Source organism: Euprymna scolopes, chromosome 33, assembly GCF_053919585.1.
Source record: "Euprymna scolopes isolate OS-2025 chromosome 33, ASM5391958v1, whole genome shotgun sequence".
NCBI lineage: Eukaryota > Metazoa > Mollusca > Cephalopoda > Sepiida > Sepiolidae > Euprymna > Euprymna scolopes.
The window spans coordinates 11,337,441-11,358,503 of record NC_136514.1 but is presented as its reverse complement, the minus strand read 5'-3'; the positions used below and the strand labels follow the sequence as shown (position 1 = coordinate 11,358,503).

The window sequence follows — 21,063 nt, the reverse complement described above, 5'->3', positions numbered from 1 at the left end:
TAATATTTTATGTATTTATAACCATTATACACCAATCAGAACTCAAACCGAAATAAATGATAACAGTTGTGTTCTTATATCTTCCGCTTTATGTGTCTTCTCTTGTGTAAAACTCACTCTTCTTCGCTCTGCCTCCCCCTTTCTCTCTCTCTCTCTCTCTCTCTCTGTATTACCTATTTTGCCTTCTACATTGAAGTCTACCTTTTCGATTCTATTAAAAGGATAAGATATTTGTCAGTAATTGTGAAACTGTAACCACAAACATAATGTTCAGTAATTGTGAAAAATTAACAATTACAAGAAGTTTTCCAATCCCCGACATATTTATGGCTAATAACGCCCTACTTAAGAGTTATTCGTTCAAACTCCACGGCTTAACATTCCTGGGTAATATAAACTGGAACACGTACATAGATGACATTGCGACGGCTGCTGCAAAAGACGGTGGATTCGCTCTATTCTGCAAAATTTTCCACACCTGAGAGTATCCTATACATCTAAAAAGCTACCTCTTGCCCATGCATAGAGTATTGCTCTCCATTTTGCCAGGGTAAAAAGAAAAGTCTCCAATCAAATAAGCACCTTATTGTCAACTAGGCTCCAACTCTTTGTCCCATCTTTAATGGAATGTGGTCCAATAAACTCATCGCACTTGTGCCCCATTAACATCCATAAAATCGCAATCCTTCCGTTTAGAAGTTCCTAAATGCCAGAAATCCTTCGACTCTAATGGTTTCTTCTCTCATACAGCTAAGCCTTGTAATTTCCTTTCTGTTACCGGTTTCCTTGATTGTAATGGCATGCAGTAGTTTAAATATAACGTAAACCGATATTGTGCTTATCTAACATTGTCCCAAATGGTAGGCTTCTTCCTTCAAGTCGCGATATACCTCGTTTTGGGTTAACATGAGTGAAAACAGTGTTTGTATTTTCCTTTCCTGATATAATAATGGTCCATTACCTAGGGATGGGGCACAGTATTTTTCTAGGTCAAGTACTTTCCTAAAGAGAGGTACTACAAAGATCCAGTTAAGAGTTCACATCATTATTTATGGATATTTAAGATAAATTGCCTCGTTAGTTAAACTTTTTTTTCGAAAATGAAACAAACGAAAGTATTAAAAGTAAAAGAATAACAGAAGTTGTAAAACTAATTTAAGAATAAAATAGATTTGATAGAAAAGCAATCCACGAATTCTAATAAAAAACACACTATGCTTAAACACAGAAAAATAGAAATGAAGAGATGCTTAAAACATCATATAAAATAAATAATACTATGGTTAATAAAAAAACTTATATAGTAATAGGTCCTTACTATCCACTAAACTTAAAGCCCTGTCTGAAGGTGAGGGTAAAAGATTAATATTTGGTCCGGCTCTTCAGAAATGGAGCATACTGTTAAGTTTCGCGTGAAGTGCGGTTATTTTGTTTTGTTTTTTTTTGTTTGTTTTTTACGATAATTTGCTTAGAAACCACACTTCCATAACTAACCCCCATTCATAGGAACAATAATTACTTTGAACACAGATATGCTTGAACACTTCCTTGCTAAATAGAAACATTAATTTGTTTTAATAATTGCAAACATTCGGTAACTGAGCAAGATAGAAGCAAAATAGAATCGAAGGATTAATATGTTCAAAAAGCTAATAGACGTCGCTTAGATGCTTAGCTACCTATGATTTATTAGATATTAATCTATAGTAAATGGCGGAGGAGTTTTTTTCGTTTAATTATCACGTAATGTAACCACTTACAGAAACCTCGTTAAATAGTCCTGTTTCAAAACTAATACTTTTCCAGTATCGCAGACAAATCTACTAACAACTTCATAGGGTCTTGCCGTGTAGATTGATTGTGGCATAAAATATTGCTGACTGTCTTTTTGGCATATACAATCTCAGGTAGAATGCCAGTTATAAAAAAAAGAGGTAGGTTTGAAAATGCCTAATTTGCTTTCAAATATCTGTTGTCAGAGATGCGTCTCAAATAGAATTAGAAGATATAGAATAATTGATACATAGGAGTTTCTGTCATTTGTAATTCCTATTTAGAAAGTTGAATATATTTTTAATTAATGTAACAAAAACATCCGCCAAATAGAAACATTCATTTCAAACGCGCCTCGGTAATATTAACGAACCGATTTTTTTATTTTATATGCCTGACCTTACTGCTTGTGCGGTGATAATAGCTTGAATTTATACTTTAAATGGAAAAAAATAAAGTATTATGCTTTAATTGTGTTTTAAACAGAAACATTTATTTCGAACGCGCCCCTGTCATATCAAAGATTCTAATGTTAATTTTAAAAAAAAGAGGTAGGTTTGAAAATGCCTAATTTGCTTTCAAATATCTGTTGTCAGAGATGCGTCTCAAATAGAATTAGAAGATATAGAATAATTGATACATAGGAGTTTCTGTCATTTGTAATTCCTATTTAGAAAGTTGAATATATTTTTAATTAATGTAACAAAAACATCCGCCAAATAGAAACATTCATTTCAAACGCGCCTCGGTAATATTAACGAACCGATTTTTTTATTTTATATGCCTGACCTTACTGCTTGTGCGGTGATAATAGCTTGAATTTATACTTTAAATGGAAAAAAATAAAGTATTATGCTTTAATTGTGTTTTAAACAGAAACATTTATTTCGAACGCGCCCCTGTCATATCAAAGATTCTAATGTTGATTTTATTTGTCAGGCTTTTCGGCTGATGTAGTAATATAATTTCTCAGATGTACTTGAGATGCTAGGTTGTGTAAGGTGTTAAGATCAAAATCACGTGTGCTTTTTTTACCGGATAATTTTGATTATTAATTATCGATATTTATCCAGAATTTTTTTATGCAAACCTATCTAAGAACACTTTCAGAAACAAAGTATATCCGTGTGCAATTTCATAAAAATATGCCGAGCCGTTTTTGGAGTCCATAGGGAACGAATTCATACATATACAGATACACATACAACTTTCTTTTTTATATAATAGTGGATATACGTATATATATTTATATTTATATATATATATATATATATATATTTATATATATATATATATATATATATATATATATATATACACACACATATATATATATATATATACATAAAATAACAGTGTCAAGTAGTTTTCATGTCACGTGCGTTTAACCAATCAAAACTTTTTGAAAAATATTACAAATTGCTATTTCAGTATGGTTGGTTTTTACATAATTTTTGCCATTTATAATATAAATCTCGCCAGTCTGTTTAAATGTATGTATGCTTGTACGTCTACCTAAAACTTTCGACAGAAGCAACGGATTCTCAGGAGATTGGTATCATTTTAACGCTCACTTCTTTCAGACGACAAATATCGAAAAATTGGCCAAAAACATTAATTCGTTCACCCTCAACTGGGCAATTTTTTACAGAGAGTGTTCCCTTTTTTCGAAAGTCATCCCTTCTTTTCGATTGTCTAGCCTTAATTTAAATCTAGGTCACTTCCGGTTTGGCGACAGACACAAAAGAAAACACGTCAAGTTAATTTTTCACTTTTTTTTCCTCCTTCGCGGTACGGGTTCGAGCCTTCCTTCCACTTTTTAAAATTTTATTTTGCTAAACACACACCTCCAATCCTTTAGGCTAGTTTACTATAATATACGTAATAGTCTTGAACTTTTTCTGGCTTTGAGCAACCAGATAAAAAGACGCACATGTAGGAATCTTATTCCGGTTGAAGTATTTAATTCCGGTTGGAAAGGAACTAATACCGTTTCCGAAAACTTTCAAATCAAGAACAAGCTAAGAAAAGAATAATTATAGTAAATGTCTTGCTGTATTTACATATGTATTTGGAAAAGAAAAAAATATATATATCTTTTTTTTTTTACATGGGGTCACCATTTTTCAAGGCCCGATGGGATAAGGATTATTACGTGTACAGTAATCAATGAGATAGTATTGTAGTAATCATTAGTATTGGGGGGGTAATAGAGTGCCTTACTTAAGGGGGCGGTTTGTCAGGTGTTTGTTTATGTTGGACTTGAAGACGTCCAAGTTGTAGTCGGGTGGGAAACAGGAAAGCGGCAGAGAGTTCCACTGGCGTGCAGTTCTAAGAAAGAAGCTTTGCTCATGGAATCTACGTTTGGATTTAGGCACAGATAAAGAGTGGGAAAAATTATTGACAGTAGTTTCAGCCAGACGGGTGTTTCTCGTGAAAGATTGGCGAAGGGGAGCGAAGGATTGGAGCTCAGACGAGCACCTGCCATGGAAATATCAAATTATTTGTGTCTTACATCAGAAGAGCGAACTCTTTAACTTGAAGGACATTTTAATTCTAAAAGAGAAGAGCGAATAAAAAATATCTAATGGTGACTTCGTGCATGATTGGATGCAAGCAGATGTGACCGTTGGAATGAGAAGAAATATTACATCCTTACTAATATCCAAATTACGGCCAGAACTCACCAATAGACTGGAGCTAGGATCATCATCTATTATATAACTTTACATCGGTTCCCACCAAAGACTTACCATTACAACCATAACCCAGTAGAACAGGTACACCACTGCACATCACCCATACACTAACTCTCAGTCCAGACAGGGCCTTACCATAAAACCGCGCCCATATAAATTATATATAAAAAATAAAAGAAATTAAATAAATAAATAACAGCAATATATACAAAAAATAATAAATAGTAAGCTGAAATAACATAAAACAATGTAAAAAAAAAACGTTTGATTTAAGCTAACCCACTTATTCAAACCCAAATAAACACTAACAACAAACACAAATAAATTAATAAACAAATAATAATAAAGAATTAAATAGAAAAAATGTTCCATCTATAACCACTTATAGTTGTATTAAAATAAATAAATTAACAATTCCCAAAGAATGTCAATCCAGCTCCCCATCCCAGCTATCTTCCTATTCGTTACAACCGCACTCCTAACCTAAACACCCCAACAGCCGACTGTAAGCGCTCCATCCCGCATCCCCTCCCATCCTCTCTCACGCCCCTTCCACTTCTCTCCCCCCAAAACCTAACCAGTACTAGCCTACTAGCGACATGTGACCTAGATACACCAAGTAATCCCACTGAATATGCTAGGATGTTAATAAATTAAACAAATAAATTAATAATAGAGCAGCCCAAAATAGAAAAAGCAGAAATAATAGCACAAAATAGACGGAGAATATACAAAATTGAAAAAGCTTACGCTAAAGCAACAAGTTATAAACTAAAAAAAAAAAAAATAAATAAATATATATGTATACAAAATAATTTTTATAAACAAAAAGGAACAAAAAATATATTACCCCTCCTTACATTTGCTTCGAGGCTCCATACAGCCATCCAATTTCTGCTCAATCATCTAGCATGCTTTGAATCGATCTGTCACGTCTACCATTTGAAAAGGGATTTTTTCCGAAATTAATAATAGATATTGTCGCAGACATAACAAGTAAGACATTTGTATTTAATACAACTGAATAAATGTATATATATATATATATACATATATGTATGTACTTATTGATTTGTAAATCGCCACTTGTCTTCGTCTTCTTCCAACAACAACGACTCTATCTCATTCCTCACATTGTGATAGCCTTCTAATTCTCTACTACATACCTATCCCACACAATGCTTCAAGCAAACTACATATCAATTATATATACATATATATATATATATATATATATATTTACCAGTGGTGAAAAAAACGGACTAAAGTGCTCAATGTGTAGTCAGAGCAGTATATAGGAAATTTATTACTGTGAGTCCAGAATGAGTTTACAAATTGTTTCAGCTAGAGGAAAATCCTCAAAGAGAGGAATAAATCCAACTAGCATCGTCAGAATTCATAGATATAGAATTCATAATCCATCTATGAATTCTGACGATGCTAGTTGGATTTTTCCTCTCTTTGAGGATTTTCCTCTAGCTGAAACAATTTGTAAACTCATTCTGGACTCACAGTAGTAAATTTCCTATATATATATACATATATATATATATATATATATATATTCATATATATATATATATATATATATATATATATATATATATATATATATATATGCAAAAAGTAATGATTACTTTGTCGCTTTAAAAAAACACATTCAGTTTATTTTTAAATATTTATTGAAAAATTAATTGGTAACTTGATTTTTTTCTTTGTTTTTAATCAATTTTCATCCCAAACAAGCACGATGCCACTTTGAAGAAGGGGGCTACAATCAGGGACATAAGTTGCAGGGGCATTATGAAGGGAGATGAGTATCAAGATGTTTGTTCACATTACACTTGAACTTCTGCATGTCAGTACAGTTGGGAAAGCAGAATCCCGGAAGGGGGATCAAAAGTCTTGCAGTTCTGGGGAAGAAACTATTAGAGTAAAAGGCTTTCTTACACCTAGGAATCTCTAATGTAGAGGGGTGGGACTTAGCTGCTTGTCTGGTTTAGTCAGGGGTTGTCACGTCGTGGGGGCACAAGTACTTGTAGCTCTTCAGAGCATTCAATATTAAAGTACTTGTAGAACAGGAAGAGGGATGTTACATTTCGTCGGTGGGACAGCGGCTGATGCTTAGATGACAGTTCACCACATGTCAGGTTGGCGAATCTCTTCTGAACCCTGTCCAGGAGTGGGAGACGGGCAGCAGATGCACTAGCCCAAATGTGACAACAGTATTCCATACATGAGCGAATAGTGGTCTTATAGAGGTACAGGATATTTTCAGGCGTAAGTCCTTTTCTAGCACGGTAGAGAGAGCCCACCTTCTTTGCAGCAGCCTTGGCAATGATTTTAATGTATCCAGTTCATATTCCCTGTAAGCGTTAGGCAAAGGAGTTTAAAGGAAGTACTTGGCCATTGCTATTGGTGGTGTAGAAGGTATCTTGTAATTATTGAAGGAAACAAGCTTAGTCTTGGCAGCATTGAATGTGACTGTCCATTTTTGTCCCCATTCAACTACAGGTTGAGGGTCATCCTCTTGTGTTTCTGCCATTTCCTTCGATATGTGTTCATTCGTTTTCCCCTCATGCCTGTTATAGAGAGTGGTGTCATCAACAAATATACTCATCTCCGAAACAATTTTATCAGGGAGGTCATTTATTAATATCAGGAATAAAAAAACATCATAGCATAGATCCCCGAGGTACTCCGCATTTATGTCATATTGTTTAGATGTATGACCCTTGAGGACAACTTGGATGTTGCTCTTACTTAAGAAGGATTTAATTACATTATGTATTCTTCCAGTGATATCATATGATCTAATTTTCTTTGGAAGACCATCGTGTCATACCCTGTCAAAAGCCTTAAATATATCGAGGCTTACCGCTCTACCCTCCCCTGTTTTGTCCAGCGAACGGTATATACGTTCAAAGATTACAGTTAAGATATCTGCTGTTGAACGGGTTTGCCTAAATCCATATCGTTTGTCGGTCAGGAGTTTAGCAGCTCTAAGGTGTTGGACTAGGGCTTGACTAATTCAGGACTCAAATATTTTGGCGGAGAGCGAGAAGAGGCTAATTTATGCGATCATTTAATGTGTCAGTTCTTTCACCAGAATTTTTGAAGACTGTACCACATAACCGGTTTTCCAGCAGTCGGGAAAGCAAGATTGTTAAAGCATTTATTGTAAAGTTTGGAGAGAACTAGAGCAACCTCAGCAGAGCATGTTTTTAATAGTACAGCTGGGATGAGATCGGGTCCTTGTCTAGTTTTTTTATGATACCATGTACATGAGAATGGGTGATTTTCAAATCGTCTCGTGTAGCCTCTGTCCGCAAAGGAAAGTCGGGGAGTGAGTGATGTGCCGGGTCCAGTGTGGAGTTTGAGGAAAACCGACTGACATGCAGGTTAGCCTTGTCGGTTGACGTGCAAGCAACCTCATGGTTGTTTGATAGTGGGGGAATCGTTGACTCTCCATTATTCACTACGCTGTTGTAGATTTCCAAAAAAATCACGAAAGCTGATATCTATTTAATGTAGCTGCCTTCAAAGTAAATCACTGCCTCGATACGAATCCGGAACCAGAAGCATGCCTTTTCCAGAAGCGCTGACATTCTCGACGTATGACGATGTTCTCGACGTGTGATCGAACGAAGTAGTCCAGCGGATTCAGGTCAGGAAACAAACCAGAGCAAATAGGGTACAGGTACAAAATAGTAGCATTATTTCTGAAGTTAAGACTGGGTCTTTGTGAAGCTATAGGACAGCGCCAAGTCATGATGCCGCACCAAGGGCTTGCCAGTAGGCACCTGATTACACTAGGTGACTAACACACTTTTCAGTATATCTATGTACATTTTCGTGTTAACTTTCTAGCCGACTTCGAATATGTAAGGTGACATGATGTGGCCCTCTCTTGAAGCCACACCAAAGACTTTGTTTTCATTACCCTGGGCACGTCCCTGTTACGCGTGACAATCCAGCGATGCATTTCGGGGGTGTTGACAACGGTGCTGTTGTCATAACATTGATCAGTAGAGTGCATGAGTTCTTAAGTGACGCATCTCCAATCTCGCTGGTGTCATTTTTAGACGTGATAGAAGGCTCCTATACCTCTTGGGATGTGTACACAACTAATAGATGACTTGCTTCAAAAACTGAAAACCGGGAATGGAATCATGTCGTATTTTTGGAGGGGGGTATACAATTCCACTCTTTAATGATATATACCAAGCTTTGTCTGTGGGTATATCTACGTGTGTTTTTGTACGTTTGAATTTTTCCGAAATGAATGAACTGTTTTTTTTAATGATACAAAAACGTACATTATGTGTCCGGAAGTGTCTGTAGATATGTTTTGTATCGAAATGCCTCCGATAAATATCGAAAACAAAAAGAAATACGATTAAAGAAGGAACATTCCGAGTTTGATCCAGTTAACATCCTTATACAGCATAACAGTAGAAGTGAATTCCAGAAATTTTATTTCCACACACGCAAAGGAGTCCGGTGTATAACATTAACAGTGGGGTTATTGATAACAGGGGCGCTATTTTAGTTTTAAGCACAATTGAACCATGTTACTTGAATTTGGTATTTTAAACTTTAATTCAACCCATTATATAAAAGTTATTTCATAAAATCAACAGCAGGTTCTCTACAGTGCAATACAGACTACGATGTGCTGTAGACTAAATCACTGTGTGAGGGCAAGTCAATTTTTCCCAGTGTTCTGATAAGAAAGTGTATGCTATCCCTGGTTTCGATGACAATACAGTATTGGAAGTGTGGATCATCTGTTGATCCTCATTCGATCCCGGGCAACATCGTCTCTTCTTTCTAGTATATATACATTTGAAATGCACATGGCAATTAAGTTACAGAGGGACGTTTTATCCCCATAGGGAATCGTCACGTAAAAATAACTGTCAAGTAATTTTCACATGGTGTGCATTTTTACAGATTACCATTTGAGAAAATACCCTTTAATTAATTTTTATATTGGAGTATGAGTCTTCTTGCGGATGTATTGCTTGGTAACTGGGTAAAAAGTACCAGTCAAGAATCTGTCTTTGACAATCAGCCCGATTGATGCAGGACCAGGAACTTAGTTAGACTGAGGTACGTCACCTCGTTATAATATTAGAAATCCACGTTTCGAGGCCTTACCACCCAAGAGTCGCATGGGACAAGTTTATCGTTTGTTGCCGGAAGCGCTTCCAGCTAGAAATGCCGATGGGGATACCTAGGCAGTTTTTGCTACCGAGAGTGCTCCTCTTTTAAGAGCGCTTGCAGGACATTCCCACTTTCTGACATTATATCACATCTTGCAGAGACAGGCAGCAAGTCAATATCTACGTTTAAAGAACATGGCCACAAGTATTTTTGTCAGTATTGTTTGATTTGTAAATCGTCATTTGAATTTTTCTGATAAAAGATGTGACCTTGACCTTCTTTTCCTTCTAAAAATCAAATAAGGAATGCATGCGTAAGAATCGGAAATCGGCCAATATGAGTCGTATTTGATTGCGGTTGGACAGGAACATACATTATTTTCAGAAACCTTTCAAACGAGAAACATGCAAGGGAAGCAGAAAGAAAGTAAATGTATTGCGGTAGTTATATGTTACGTGCATTTGATAAGCACAAACATTCAGATCAAATAATCGCTGTCCTACTTTGGAATTACGAAACCGGAAGTTTAAGGAAATGCTTTCATCGAAATCGATGTCTTACTTGAAACAAATATTTACGCTCTGATGCCTCAGCAAATCAAAAATGCCAGATTTAAGCACAGCCATTTCACATATGAATGCTTGTTGGAAGTGAACGGATGTGAACATTTTAAGGTAAAATAGTCATATATCCTTAAATTAAGCATATACGTCCGATGCATATTCTTAAAATGAAAGCTTGATTCGAAATTTTGCTAAGTGTGAACCTAGAACCATCGCGTTGATAGTCAGTAGTTCTACCAATCGACCCACAGGGGCGGTGCTCGCAAATAACCTCGCCAAATGTCTATTTTTAATAAGCATTCGTCCACCACTTTTATAGTGCTAAACTCAACCGCTTATTTATAAAAAAAACAAAAAAAACAGCGAGCCTTTCATTTAAATGATGGAGTAAATATCCAACTAGCATTTAAATGATGGAGGAAATATCCAACTAGTTTGATATTTCCTCTCTTTGAGGATCTTCCTCTAACTGAAACAATAGGTAAACTCATTCTGGACTCACAGTAATAAATTTCCTATATATTGATCTGGCTACATATTGAGCACTCTAGTCCGGTTTTTTCACCACTGGTATATATATATATATATATATATATATATATATATATATATATATATATATATATATATATATATATTAGCATATTAAGAGGAAGATGTCGTTAACGTCCTGCTCTACATTCGGACGAGAAAATTAAAATACCCATGTTTTACTGGTTATTGACAGAACTTTGCCCTACTGTAGTATAATATTTACGTGCAGGGGCAACGCCAGATATTCCTGAAGAGTTTATTATTATGTCAACAATATGAGGACAATAATATTTAGAGGAAATATTTTAATAGAAACATATTTAAAAGCAGAAAGAAGGTATGTGCGTTTCTGTGGTTATAATTACGTCTGTTTTAAAAGCACATTCAGATCAAATAATTGGTTTCCTAGATTGGAATTACGAAACTGAACGTTTAACGAAATGCTTCCATCTAAATGATAAACGATTACTAACTTGAAACTAATATTAACGCTGTGACGGATTAGCGCATAGAAAATACCAGATTTATAAACGGCTATGTTGAATATATTAACGTAGTACAAAAACAATATCGTTTTCTCACATATGTATCTTTCATATATGATTTTTTGACTTAATCTATTGATATATGTAGCCATATTACATATCATATTTAAGCGCGTGTTTCTCTGTTTCGAATCGTCTTATTTGTCATCGTTCTCAACAGCTTCGTTTATTTTTGCAGACTTTTTGAGAGCATAGATAACATTCAAATCCGCACGACATTTTGTTCCAGTTCAAACTAGCCCGAAAAGCTTCAGAGACAACTCGTGATATCAATGATGCGTTTGGCCCAGAAACCACTAACGAACGTGTGACACAAAGGTGGTTCAAGAAATATCACATAAGTTACGAGAACCTCGAAGACTGTCGCGACTGTCCGACAACGAACATTTGAAAGCCTTAATTGAAGCCGATCCTCGCAAAACTTCACAAAAAGTTGCTGTTTGAACTCGGCGTTGACCAGTGAATAGTTGTTCGCCGTTTAAGGGGAATAAGAAGTAAAAAAAGTTGCATAAATGGGTGCCGCATGAATTGAACGATAATCCAAAAATCCGTCGTTCTGTGGTGTGTTCTACGCTCCTTCTGCGAAACAATAACGATCCATTTCTGGGATGGGTTGTGACGTGTGATGGAAAGAGGATCCTTTACGATGATTGGTGACGGTCAGCATTGTGGTTTGACGTCGGAAAAGCTCTAGAACACTTACCACAGCCGACAGTGCACACAAAAAAGTTTATAGGGACTGTTTGATGGTCTGCAGCCGGTCTCATCGATCACAACGTCTTGAATTTGTGCGAAGCCATTACATCGGATAAGTACTGCCGACAAATTCACGGAATGTACGAGAAGCATCAACGTATATGCCTGAGATTGGTCAATAGGAATTCTCCTCCATAATTACGCTCGCCCGCATGTTGCTCAACTGACCCTGCAAAAGCTGGCCGAATAAGGCTGTGAGATTGCCTCATCGGCCATATTCACCGGACCTCTCGCCCACCGATTATTACTTTTTCAAGCACCTCGATAACTTCCTGCGTGAAAGATGCTTCAAAAGCCGAGTTTATGCTGAATCAGCCTTCAACGATTTCATCGCTTCCAGAACTACGGATTTCTATACTAATGGGATAAATAAAATCGTTTCTCGTTGGCAAAAACGTTCGATTCTAATGGTTCTTACTTGGATTAATGAAGTTTATTATAAAAGTAGTTATGATCTTTCGAACTTAAGCGTCAAAAGACGACACCAACCTAATGAATAGTTTCGGGAAGTGTTCGGATGTGAAAACCTGAATGTAAAGTAAGTATATAACCAGACAATAAACATATACGTCTTCTGCATATTCTTTAAATGAAAGGTTGATTCGAGATTTTGCTGATTGTGAAGTTTTATTTCTGTTCTGCTTAAAAGAATTGAAACAAAGACATGTATAAAATAACATCTGGTATTTTTATGATTTGTTTCGATTTAGTAGAGAATGGCACCCACATAGATGCCTACAGTTTGATTTTTCTCGAACGAGTACCAATCCACTGTCGACTTAAATTGCGCATTAATGTTATGCAACAATTAGCAACAATCATACAAGCCCTTGCAAAGATTAATTTAGGGACTTCACCCTAGCTATGCATGTAGTCACGTCCACTTAAGAAATATATTATCACAAGCATTCCTGACTGCTGTAGCCTTACGATAAAGCTGTGGAATCTTTACTGTACCTTAAATGTTTATATATATTTATATTTTCATAACCTACCTGGTTCTTATCACATACTGAACCCCTTTGTCATGGCTACTAAGAAATGCTACATAAAATATTACAGCTTAGTATTACATTTCTATATAGATATATGAAATAATTATATATATATATATATATATATATATATATATATATATATATATACGCTCCATCATTTAAATGAAATCTTTAACGTATAACTCGTATTTATATCCATGTCCGCTTAATCGACTGAAAATCCGCAAGCGGACATTTCCACAGCCATATTAAATTGAATAGAAATTGGGTCCTGCTTTGAGTTTATTTACGATATTGAAGAGAGATTTATTCGCGTTATTTCTGAACAGCGTTTACACTTTACAATCTAAGATGCAATCTGTTGTCATAATGGATAAGATTAATATAGCAATATAATCGGAGAAATTCTGTAATATTAAAGATTTTGTTGTTTCTTGCTAATTTGGTATGCGTCAAATCCAATTATTACATATGTTTATTTTATTAAACGCAATTTGAAATTTTATGGACGTTATACAAATGTTTCCATGGTCGTTGCTCCTAACCAATGCAAACACTATATCAACCGAGAACTTATTGCATAACTCGTCAAGACTGTTGCTTATCTACGAGTTAACGAATAAATGTGTAATTGTAACAGAACAACATTAGCAAGATACGATAAGCGTGCTTTAATTTGAACACAGGTTTGTATGCAGGTACTTACATTAGCATATTTAGAGGAAGGTGTCGTTAACGTCCTACTCTAAATTTGCACGAGAAAATGACGATAGCCATGTCTCATTGATTATTGACAGAGCTTTGCCATACTGGTGTAATATATTACCGTGCCGGGGCAACGCTAGATTACACTGACCGATTATAATCATTAATATTGTACACTTTTATGAAAAGGATACACATCAGAGCAAATATTTGAATAGAAAACTTTTTTTAAAAAACAGAATGAAAGTAAATGCGTTGCTGTGGTCATAGTTACGTGTATTTGAAAAGCACAAACTTTTAGATTAAATAATTGCTATCCTAGATTGGAATTACGAAACCGGAAGTGCGTATTAAAAACAATACTAAGTAAGAAGCGAGGAGTGTGCTTTTATTTGAAAACATGTTTATAGTTTTGTTTGTTGTATATGCGCAGGTACTTATATTAGAATATTTAGAGGAATATGTCGTTCGTGTCTTGCTCTACTATCGGATGGGAAAGCTTAGATTCTTACTTGCTACGATTTATTAACAGAGCTTTGTCCTACTGCAGTATTATATTAGCGTGTCGAGCAACGTCAAATAATCTGAACAATTATTATTATTATTATTATTATTATTATTATTATTATTGTTAGAGAGAGAGAGAGAGAGAGAGAGAGAGAGAGAATCGCAAAATACACGTTCGCATGGGATTCTGGATATATTGAGAGGTCTGCAAGAAGGTTGGGCTGAAGTGTGCTGGAAAGTGGTTTGAGGGGGTACCTGATGAAGTGAGAACAAGTGATGATTGCAACATAGAGGTAGGAGGAAAAAGTGTCATAACCACCAAGCAATTGGAACATAATCGTCCGGAGTTGGTCGCCATTGACAAGATCTCATCAAAATGGCAAATTGTAGACGTTAGTACGCTGGGACAGAAACGGGAGAGAGAAGGAGAACGAGAAGTGGAGCAATTATGCTCCATTGCTCTTAAAGATAAAGCGTATACACGGGGTTAAAACACTCTCGGTTGTAGTTGGTATGCTAGGAGTAGTATAGTCTGAAAGGACCATTGAAAAAACTATAAATTCCCAATGTGTTTAGGCGGCCTTTCAGACCTCTGCTATTGTAGGTGCCCCCAATATCCTTAGGAAAACTCTTGATCTTTGAAACTCCTGGTGTGGAGCCGAGATTGAGGGGAAACCTATGGAAATGAACCCCATCTCTTTTCAATGAGACGTTTATAAACGAAATCAGAATTATCATTTTTGTCAAATGTTATGAAGAGGAAAAAAATTCAGAGTAAATGTTTTAATAGAAAGGAAGGTTACAAAACAAGATGTGCTAGTTAGGAATTTTAGCTAACACTTAATTTTTAGATAAATAAAATACGAACAAATCGCATCAAGTGATTTTGATTCTTTCATTACGTGAGAGGTGGCATAGTGAGAGAAGAAAGAGTTTAAATGTACATGTAGGTTGTCGTTGAGAGACGACACAGTCGAGAGGCGGGTTTCCTACCGATAGTATTGAAAGAGGTTGTCTTTTTTCTTCTTTTTTTTACACAGTGATCACCACTTATCAAGGCCCAGAAGCCACTCAGGGATAAGGGTTATTGCAAGTACATTACGTTAGTGTGGAGATTTGATGAAGTGTTTACTTAAGGGGCGGTTCATTATTAATTTGTTAACGTTGGACTTGAAGACATCCAAGTTGTAGTCCGGTGGGAAGCAGGCAGACGGACCAGAGTTCCACAGGCGGGCAGTTCTAAGAAAGAAGCTTTGTTCATGGAATCCGCGTTTTGATTTAGGCACAGATATAGAGTGGGGGAAATCTTTTACAGTTGTCCCTACGCATAGGAGCCTGGGAACGAGAGGATAGTTAGATGTAGCTGTCGACAACTCCACGTCGCGAAATAAAGATTTATACATAAAAGAGATAGCTCGAGATTTGATATTTTCTTGAGAGAAAGAAAGAAACCCGAAGCTGGGAAATATTTCAAATCCCTGAAAGCGAGAGAGGAGGAAACGACCGAAAAAATAAAAAATGAAAGATGATATGTTTCCGTTTGTTGATTAAATGGTGATTCGTCACTCGTAAAGATGTGTCTGTATTATTGTAATTTTTCAATTGTGAAATGTTGCCGAATATCTAAACACGCACACATATCCGTATGCATAAAAAACACACACGCATCTACAAACAACATTTCTAAACGATCACATCTATAAATATGTAAGCACATACATTAAATGACACATATACATACACACAAAGATACGCGTTATCCTAGATTGAAATTACGAAACCAATATATCGTATACCAGTAGTATAGCCACGTTCTCCCCGATTCAATTATACAAAGATATCTTGTGTACAACATTATCAACAGCAATTTTTATCAAACTTTTGAAAAGATTGTCACCGCAGAGCCATACATTGATCTCCACGCAAAGCAATAGAAATGCAGAGTCTTCCATTTCTTCTCAAGGAAAACCCGTAGTTTGTGTGTTTCCTCTCACAGGAATGACTTCCAACTAGATTAGTGCAGATATCCACCAAATCCAGCTTTAAAGTTACATACAAAAATATTCAGAATAGATATAGATAAAAAATATATTCTGTCCTTTTCAATGACTGGTTGCACTTTGCTATTTTCATGGATACGGATTTTAAAATTTAAATATATATTTTTTCCTCCCAAGAAACCACATTAATAGCAATAGATGCACAAGTAGTTACCTATTTTCAGAGAGTTTTCCTTTTTTTTTTGTTTTTTGGTCACCACATTGCGTACAATTGATTTGGCCCTTAGTATAAACACATAAGGCTATAATTGTTCATTAAATTATAACTTGCACAAACTTCGGCTTAATCAGCTCATAAGAAAAAAAGTTTTCTAGCTCAGGAATAGTACCATTCCAGTTAATGCATGATGTGAAATTTAAAAAAAAAATGTTTATTTTCGAATGTATTATTCATAAAAATAACGACGCCTGTCCTCTTAAACTTGCTTTCATCTATTCATCTGTTATTATGTCTCGCTTGTAAAATTTGTTAACTTTCGATGTGGAATATGAATCTATACATTATATCCAATCTAATCTCATATTGCTAACCTAGGGTTATCTAAATTGTTTTGTAATCCTCGAAATATGTGACAATCTGAGGAAACTAAAGGTAACTTTTCGCAACCAGATTTTCCTAGGAGATCTTTGTTGATTTGTGTGATAGCGAGTATTATCATGATTAAAGAGAATCGCTTCTGTATTGAATATCGTTTTAAGGTTAACGCGGGTGCGAATATTACAGATTAAATATGATAGTTTAATCTGAAAGAAAGCCATAAATTGATCATGATATGATATGCATAAGCATTAAATAAATTATATTAGTTTGAAATAACCTGTCTACAAACCAGCAAAAACCTTTAAACCGACAATATTTACAAATATATATATATATATATATATATATATATATATATATAATAGGACGTTAAGAGTATGAAATGAAGACACAAAGCTATATATAGGAATATATAGAATGGACCATTTATTGAATAATGGAATACAGGCAAAATTTGAGGGATAGAAGGGACTTTTTATGCCAGGGCATTTCGAAGCCTTACGCTTCTCATCAGAAGAGTACAGAAGGTGCTGGGTAGCATGAGAGATATGCGGCGTCTAGCGTAAGGCTCGTTAGGGATCAAAAAGATTAAGAGGAATTATAGAGTGTTGGGGAAACTTTAATGAATTCTAAATAAATAAGGGAATGCTTATCATATATAGTATGATATATAAGAATATAAATTGTCTTTAACCTAGTATTGAGATTAAGGGATATATGTATTATGGTTTAATAGGTGGGGTTATTGTTGCTGTGTGGTAATTTATTTTAACGGTTTATGGGGTGCCTATTTTCTATGTCGTGGGTAATTTTTGATTAATTTTGGGGGGAGGGTCATGTAAGGTTGTAAAACTGAAAGGTAATACGTGTCCATATATTTACAAGATTTATAAGTTTCTACTGTTATGATATGGGGAGTATGAACATAAGGGGGCAGTCGAAAATTAGGGTGGCAATGACTATGAGTGCGTATTACTTGATGTAAAAAAGCTTAAGTATGCATATTGATGTTAAAATGAGGGGGTAAGGGAGCCATATCTACTTATGAGAATGGTAAGAATATACCAAATAATAGTAGGGTAATTATAATAGTACGGAAGATAATAGTAATTACAATTATATTAATAGTAGTAATAATAAAGTTGGACATAAATTATATGTAAAATTAAATATGAAAAAAACAATTATATTAAGAAAATTAAAATAAAATAATTAAATAAAAATAAAGGCAAAATTAACAGTAAACATTAAATATAAACATTAATTATAATGTTACCAATAGTTTTGATAAAATTAAATTCAAGATTACTGTTAATAACAGTGAAGATGGAGATAATGGTAGAAATTATGGTAGCAATGACGGGAGTGATAATAATAATATCAATTATAATGGAGATTATAATAATAATAATGGTGATAAAAATAATAATAATAATAATAATAATAATAATAATAATAATAATAATAATAATAATAATAACAATAGCGTTAAAACAATGCTGTAATAATAATGATGATAATGTTTCTACTACTACGTCCAAACATCACCATATTTGCCTGTATTCCATTATACAATAAATTATCCATTCTATACCTACCTATATATAGCTTTGTGTCTTTATTTCATACTCTTATCGTCCTATTGTATAAGCTCCAATAATTATTGTTGAGCTTGGCATTATCCGGATAAGTCTCCTCTTGTGGAATTGATCTTTCTCTTTCCCTTTTACTATATATATATATATATATATATATATATATATATATATATAAATATATATATATATATATATACTAGCTGTACCCGGCCACGCGTTGCTGTGGCTCAGTTTTTTAAAATGGAACACATGTGAAAGTAGAGAAAAGTTTGATTCTTTTTTTCAAGAGAATATACAAATTATTTTTTAACAGATGTTAAGAAAATAAACAGAAAAATACTTCCATCATTAATTATGCAAAAAAAATAAATAAAATGTTGAATTAGTGTTTCAATATGCTTATAAATTACGATAAAACTTGCTGAGTATGCACTGTTTTACGGTTGTTGTAAAAATGGAACGGAAACTTAAATTTCGCTTCATTTTAATCTTACTTAATTTTTTAATTTTGCCCCCCCCCAACGAATATTATCAAAACAGTAACATTCAACAATTGTACTTTATGTATATAAAACACAAAATATTTATTTAAAAAAAAAATTAAAAAAAAAAAGTTAATAACGAAAAGGAAATAATTCCATTTTTCAACGAAAAAGTCAGTTTACCTAACTTACTGTATTAATGCTATTTTTTAAGCAAGAAAATAAAGGTAAATATCCAGATACGCTACTACAGAACACCGGCCACTCTAATTTGTTTTTGTATAGGTAATTGAGGTCGCTGACAACGAATCTGATAGTCAAACTTGGGGCAAATTTACCGTTTGCATGGTATTTACCCCTGAACCCACGAACTTCTTTCCACCATTTTGCAGCTTCCGTTTATGCTACGCGCATGCACGCTGTAGCATAAACGACGGCTTCACCAAGCAAACTACGTTGGGGGAGGGGATTTTTTTTTCCAGGACATAGAATTTTCTAATTTTCCAAAATACATTATAGCGCTTTTTGGGTGGAAAATTTAAAATTAGCTGAAAAAGAAATAAAATAAGAAAAGAAAAGCACACCAAGTTGGAGTAGGGGGGGTGATTTATCTGTTTTTTTTTTGTTTTTTTTTACCTGAATATCGAATTTTCAAACTTTCCGTAAGTAACGCACCGACATTTACCAATTAGAACACCATTTAACATTTTCCGAAAATTTTACTTTGTACATTGGGGGGGGGGCGGATGTGATGTTGGGGCGCGCCCAAACAAATTAGAGTGGTCGGTGGGGTTTGTATTACTGTACACATAGATTCGAAAAAGTTGTCAAAAAACAAATATATAACAAATAAATGTTATCAAAGGCAAGATAAGTTACTTTTCTACCAAACTGGATATATTTTTCGTGTGTTTATTCAATGTAACATATTGGGTTTGTATTACTGTACACATAGATTCGAAAACATTATCAAAAAACAAATATATAACAAATAAATGTTATCAAAGGCAAGATAAGTTACTTTTCTACCAAACTGGATATATTTTTCGTGTTTTTATTCAATGTAACATGTTTATTCAGCTCCAAAAACATACAGTGTTTACCGATATATTGGAACATTCAAGTAGGTGTCTGATTCTCTCTTTAACACGGTAAGTTTGGGAAAAGGTGTTATAAATGAAAACCCAGATAAAATACTGTAAAAAACTCGCTCAATATATGTTACCGTGACATAGATTGACATATATTCGGCGGGTTTTTAATTATATTTTGTATAGTTTTTTATTTATAACACCTTTTCCCAAACTTACTGTGTTAAAGAGAGAATCAGACGCCATCTTGAATTTTCCAAGTCATCGGTAAACACTGTATGTTTTTCGAGCTGAATAAATATGTTGGGTGTGTATTACTGTACACATAGATTCGAAGAAGTTGTCAAAAAACAAATATATAACAAATAAATGTTATCAAAGGCAAAATAAGTTACTTTTCTACCAAACTGGATATATTTTTCGTGTTTTTATTCAATGTAACATGTTTATTCAGCTCGAAAACCATACAGTGTTTACCGATGTATTGGAACATTCAAGATGGAGTCTGATTCTCTCTTTAACACGGTAAGTTTGGGAAAACATGTTATAAATAAAAAACTGGATAAAATACTGTTAAAAACTCGCTCAATACATGTTACTGTGACATAGGTTGACATATATTCGGCGGGTTTTTAATAGTTTTTTGTATAGTTTTTTATTTATAACACCTTTTTCCAAACTTACGGTGTTAAAGAGGGTGTGAGACGCCATCTTGAATTTTCGAATACATCGGTAAACACTGTATGTTTTTCGAGCTGAATAAATATGTTACATTGAATAAAAACACGAAAAATATATCCAGTTTGGCAGAAAAGTAACTTATCTTGCCTTTGATAACATTTATTTGTTATATATTTGTTTTTTGACAACTTCTTCGAATCTATGTGTACAGTAATACAAACCCGTATTTTGTATAGTTTTTTATTTATAACACCTTTTTCCAAACTTACGGTGTTAAAGAGGGTGTGAGACGCCATCTTGAATTTTCAAATACATCGGTAAACACTGTATGTTTTTCGAGCTGAATAAATATGCTACATTG

The 21,063-nt window shown here is 34.4% G+C and overlaps 1 protein-coding gene across 1 annotated transcript in view; it reads left to right on the top strand.

The window, feature by feature from the left end:
* LOC145258141 (dual 3',5'-cyclic-AMP and -GMP phosphodiesterase 11A-like) overlaps positions 1-21,063 on the top strand; it is a 1,328,815-nt gene that overhangs the window by 1,260,493 nt on the left and 47,259 nt on the right. The gene's annotated exons all lie outside the window — the stretch shown is intronic.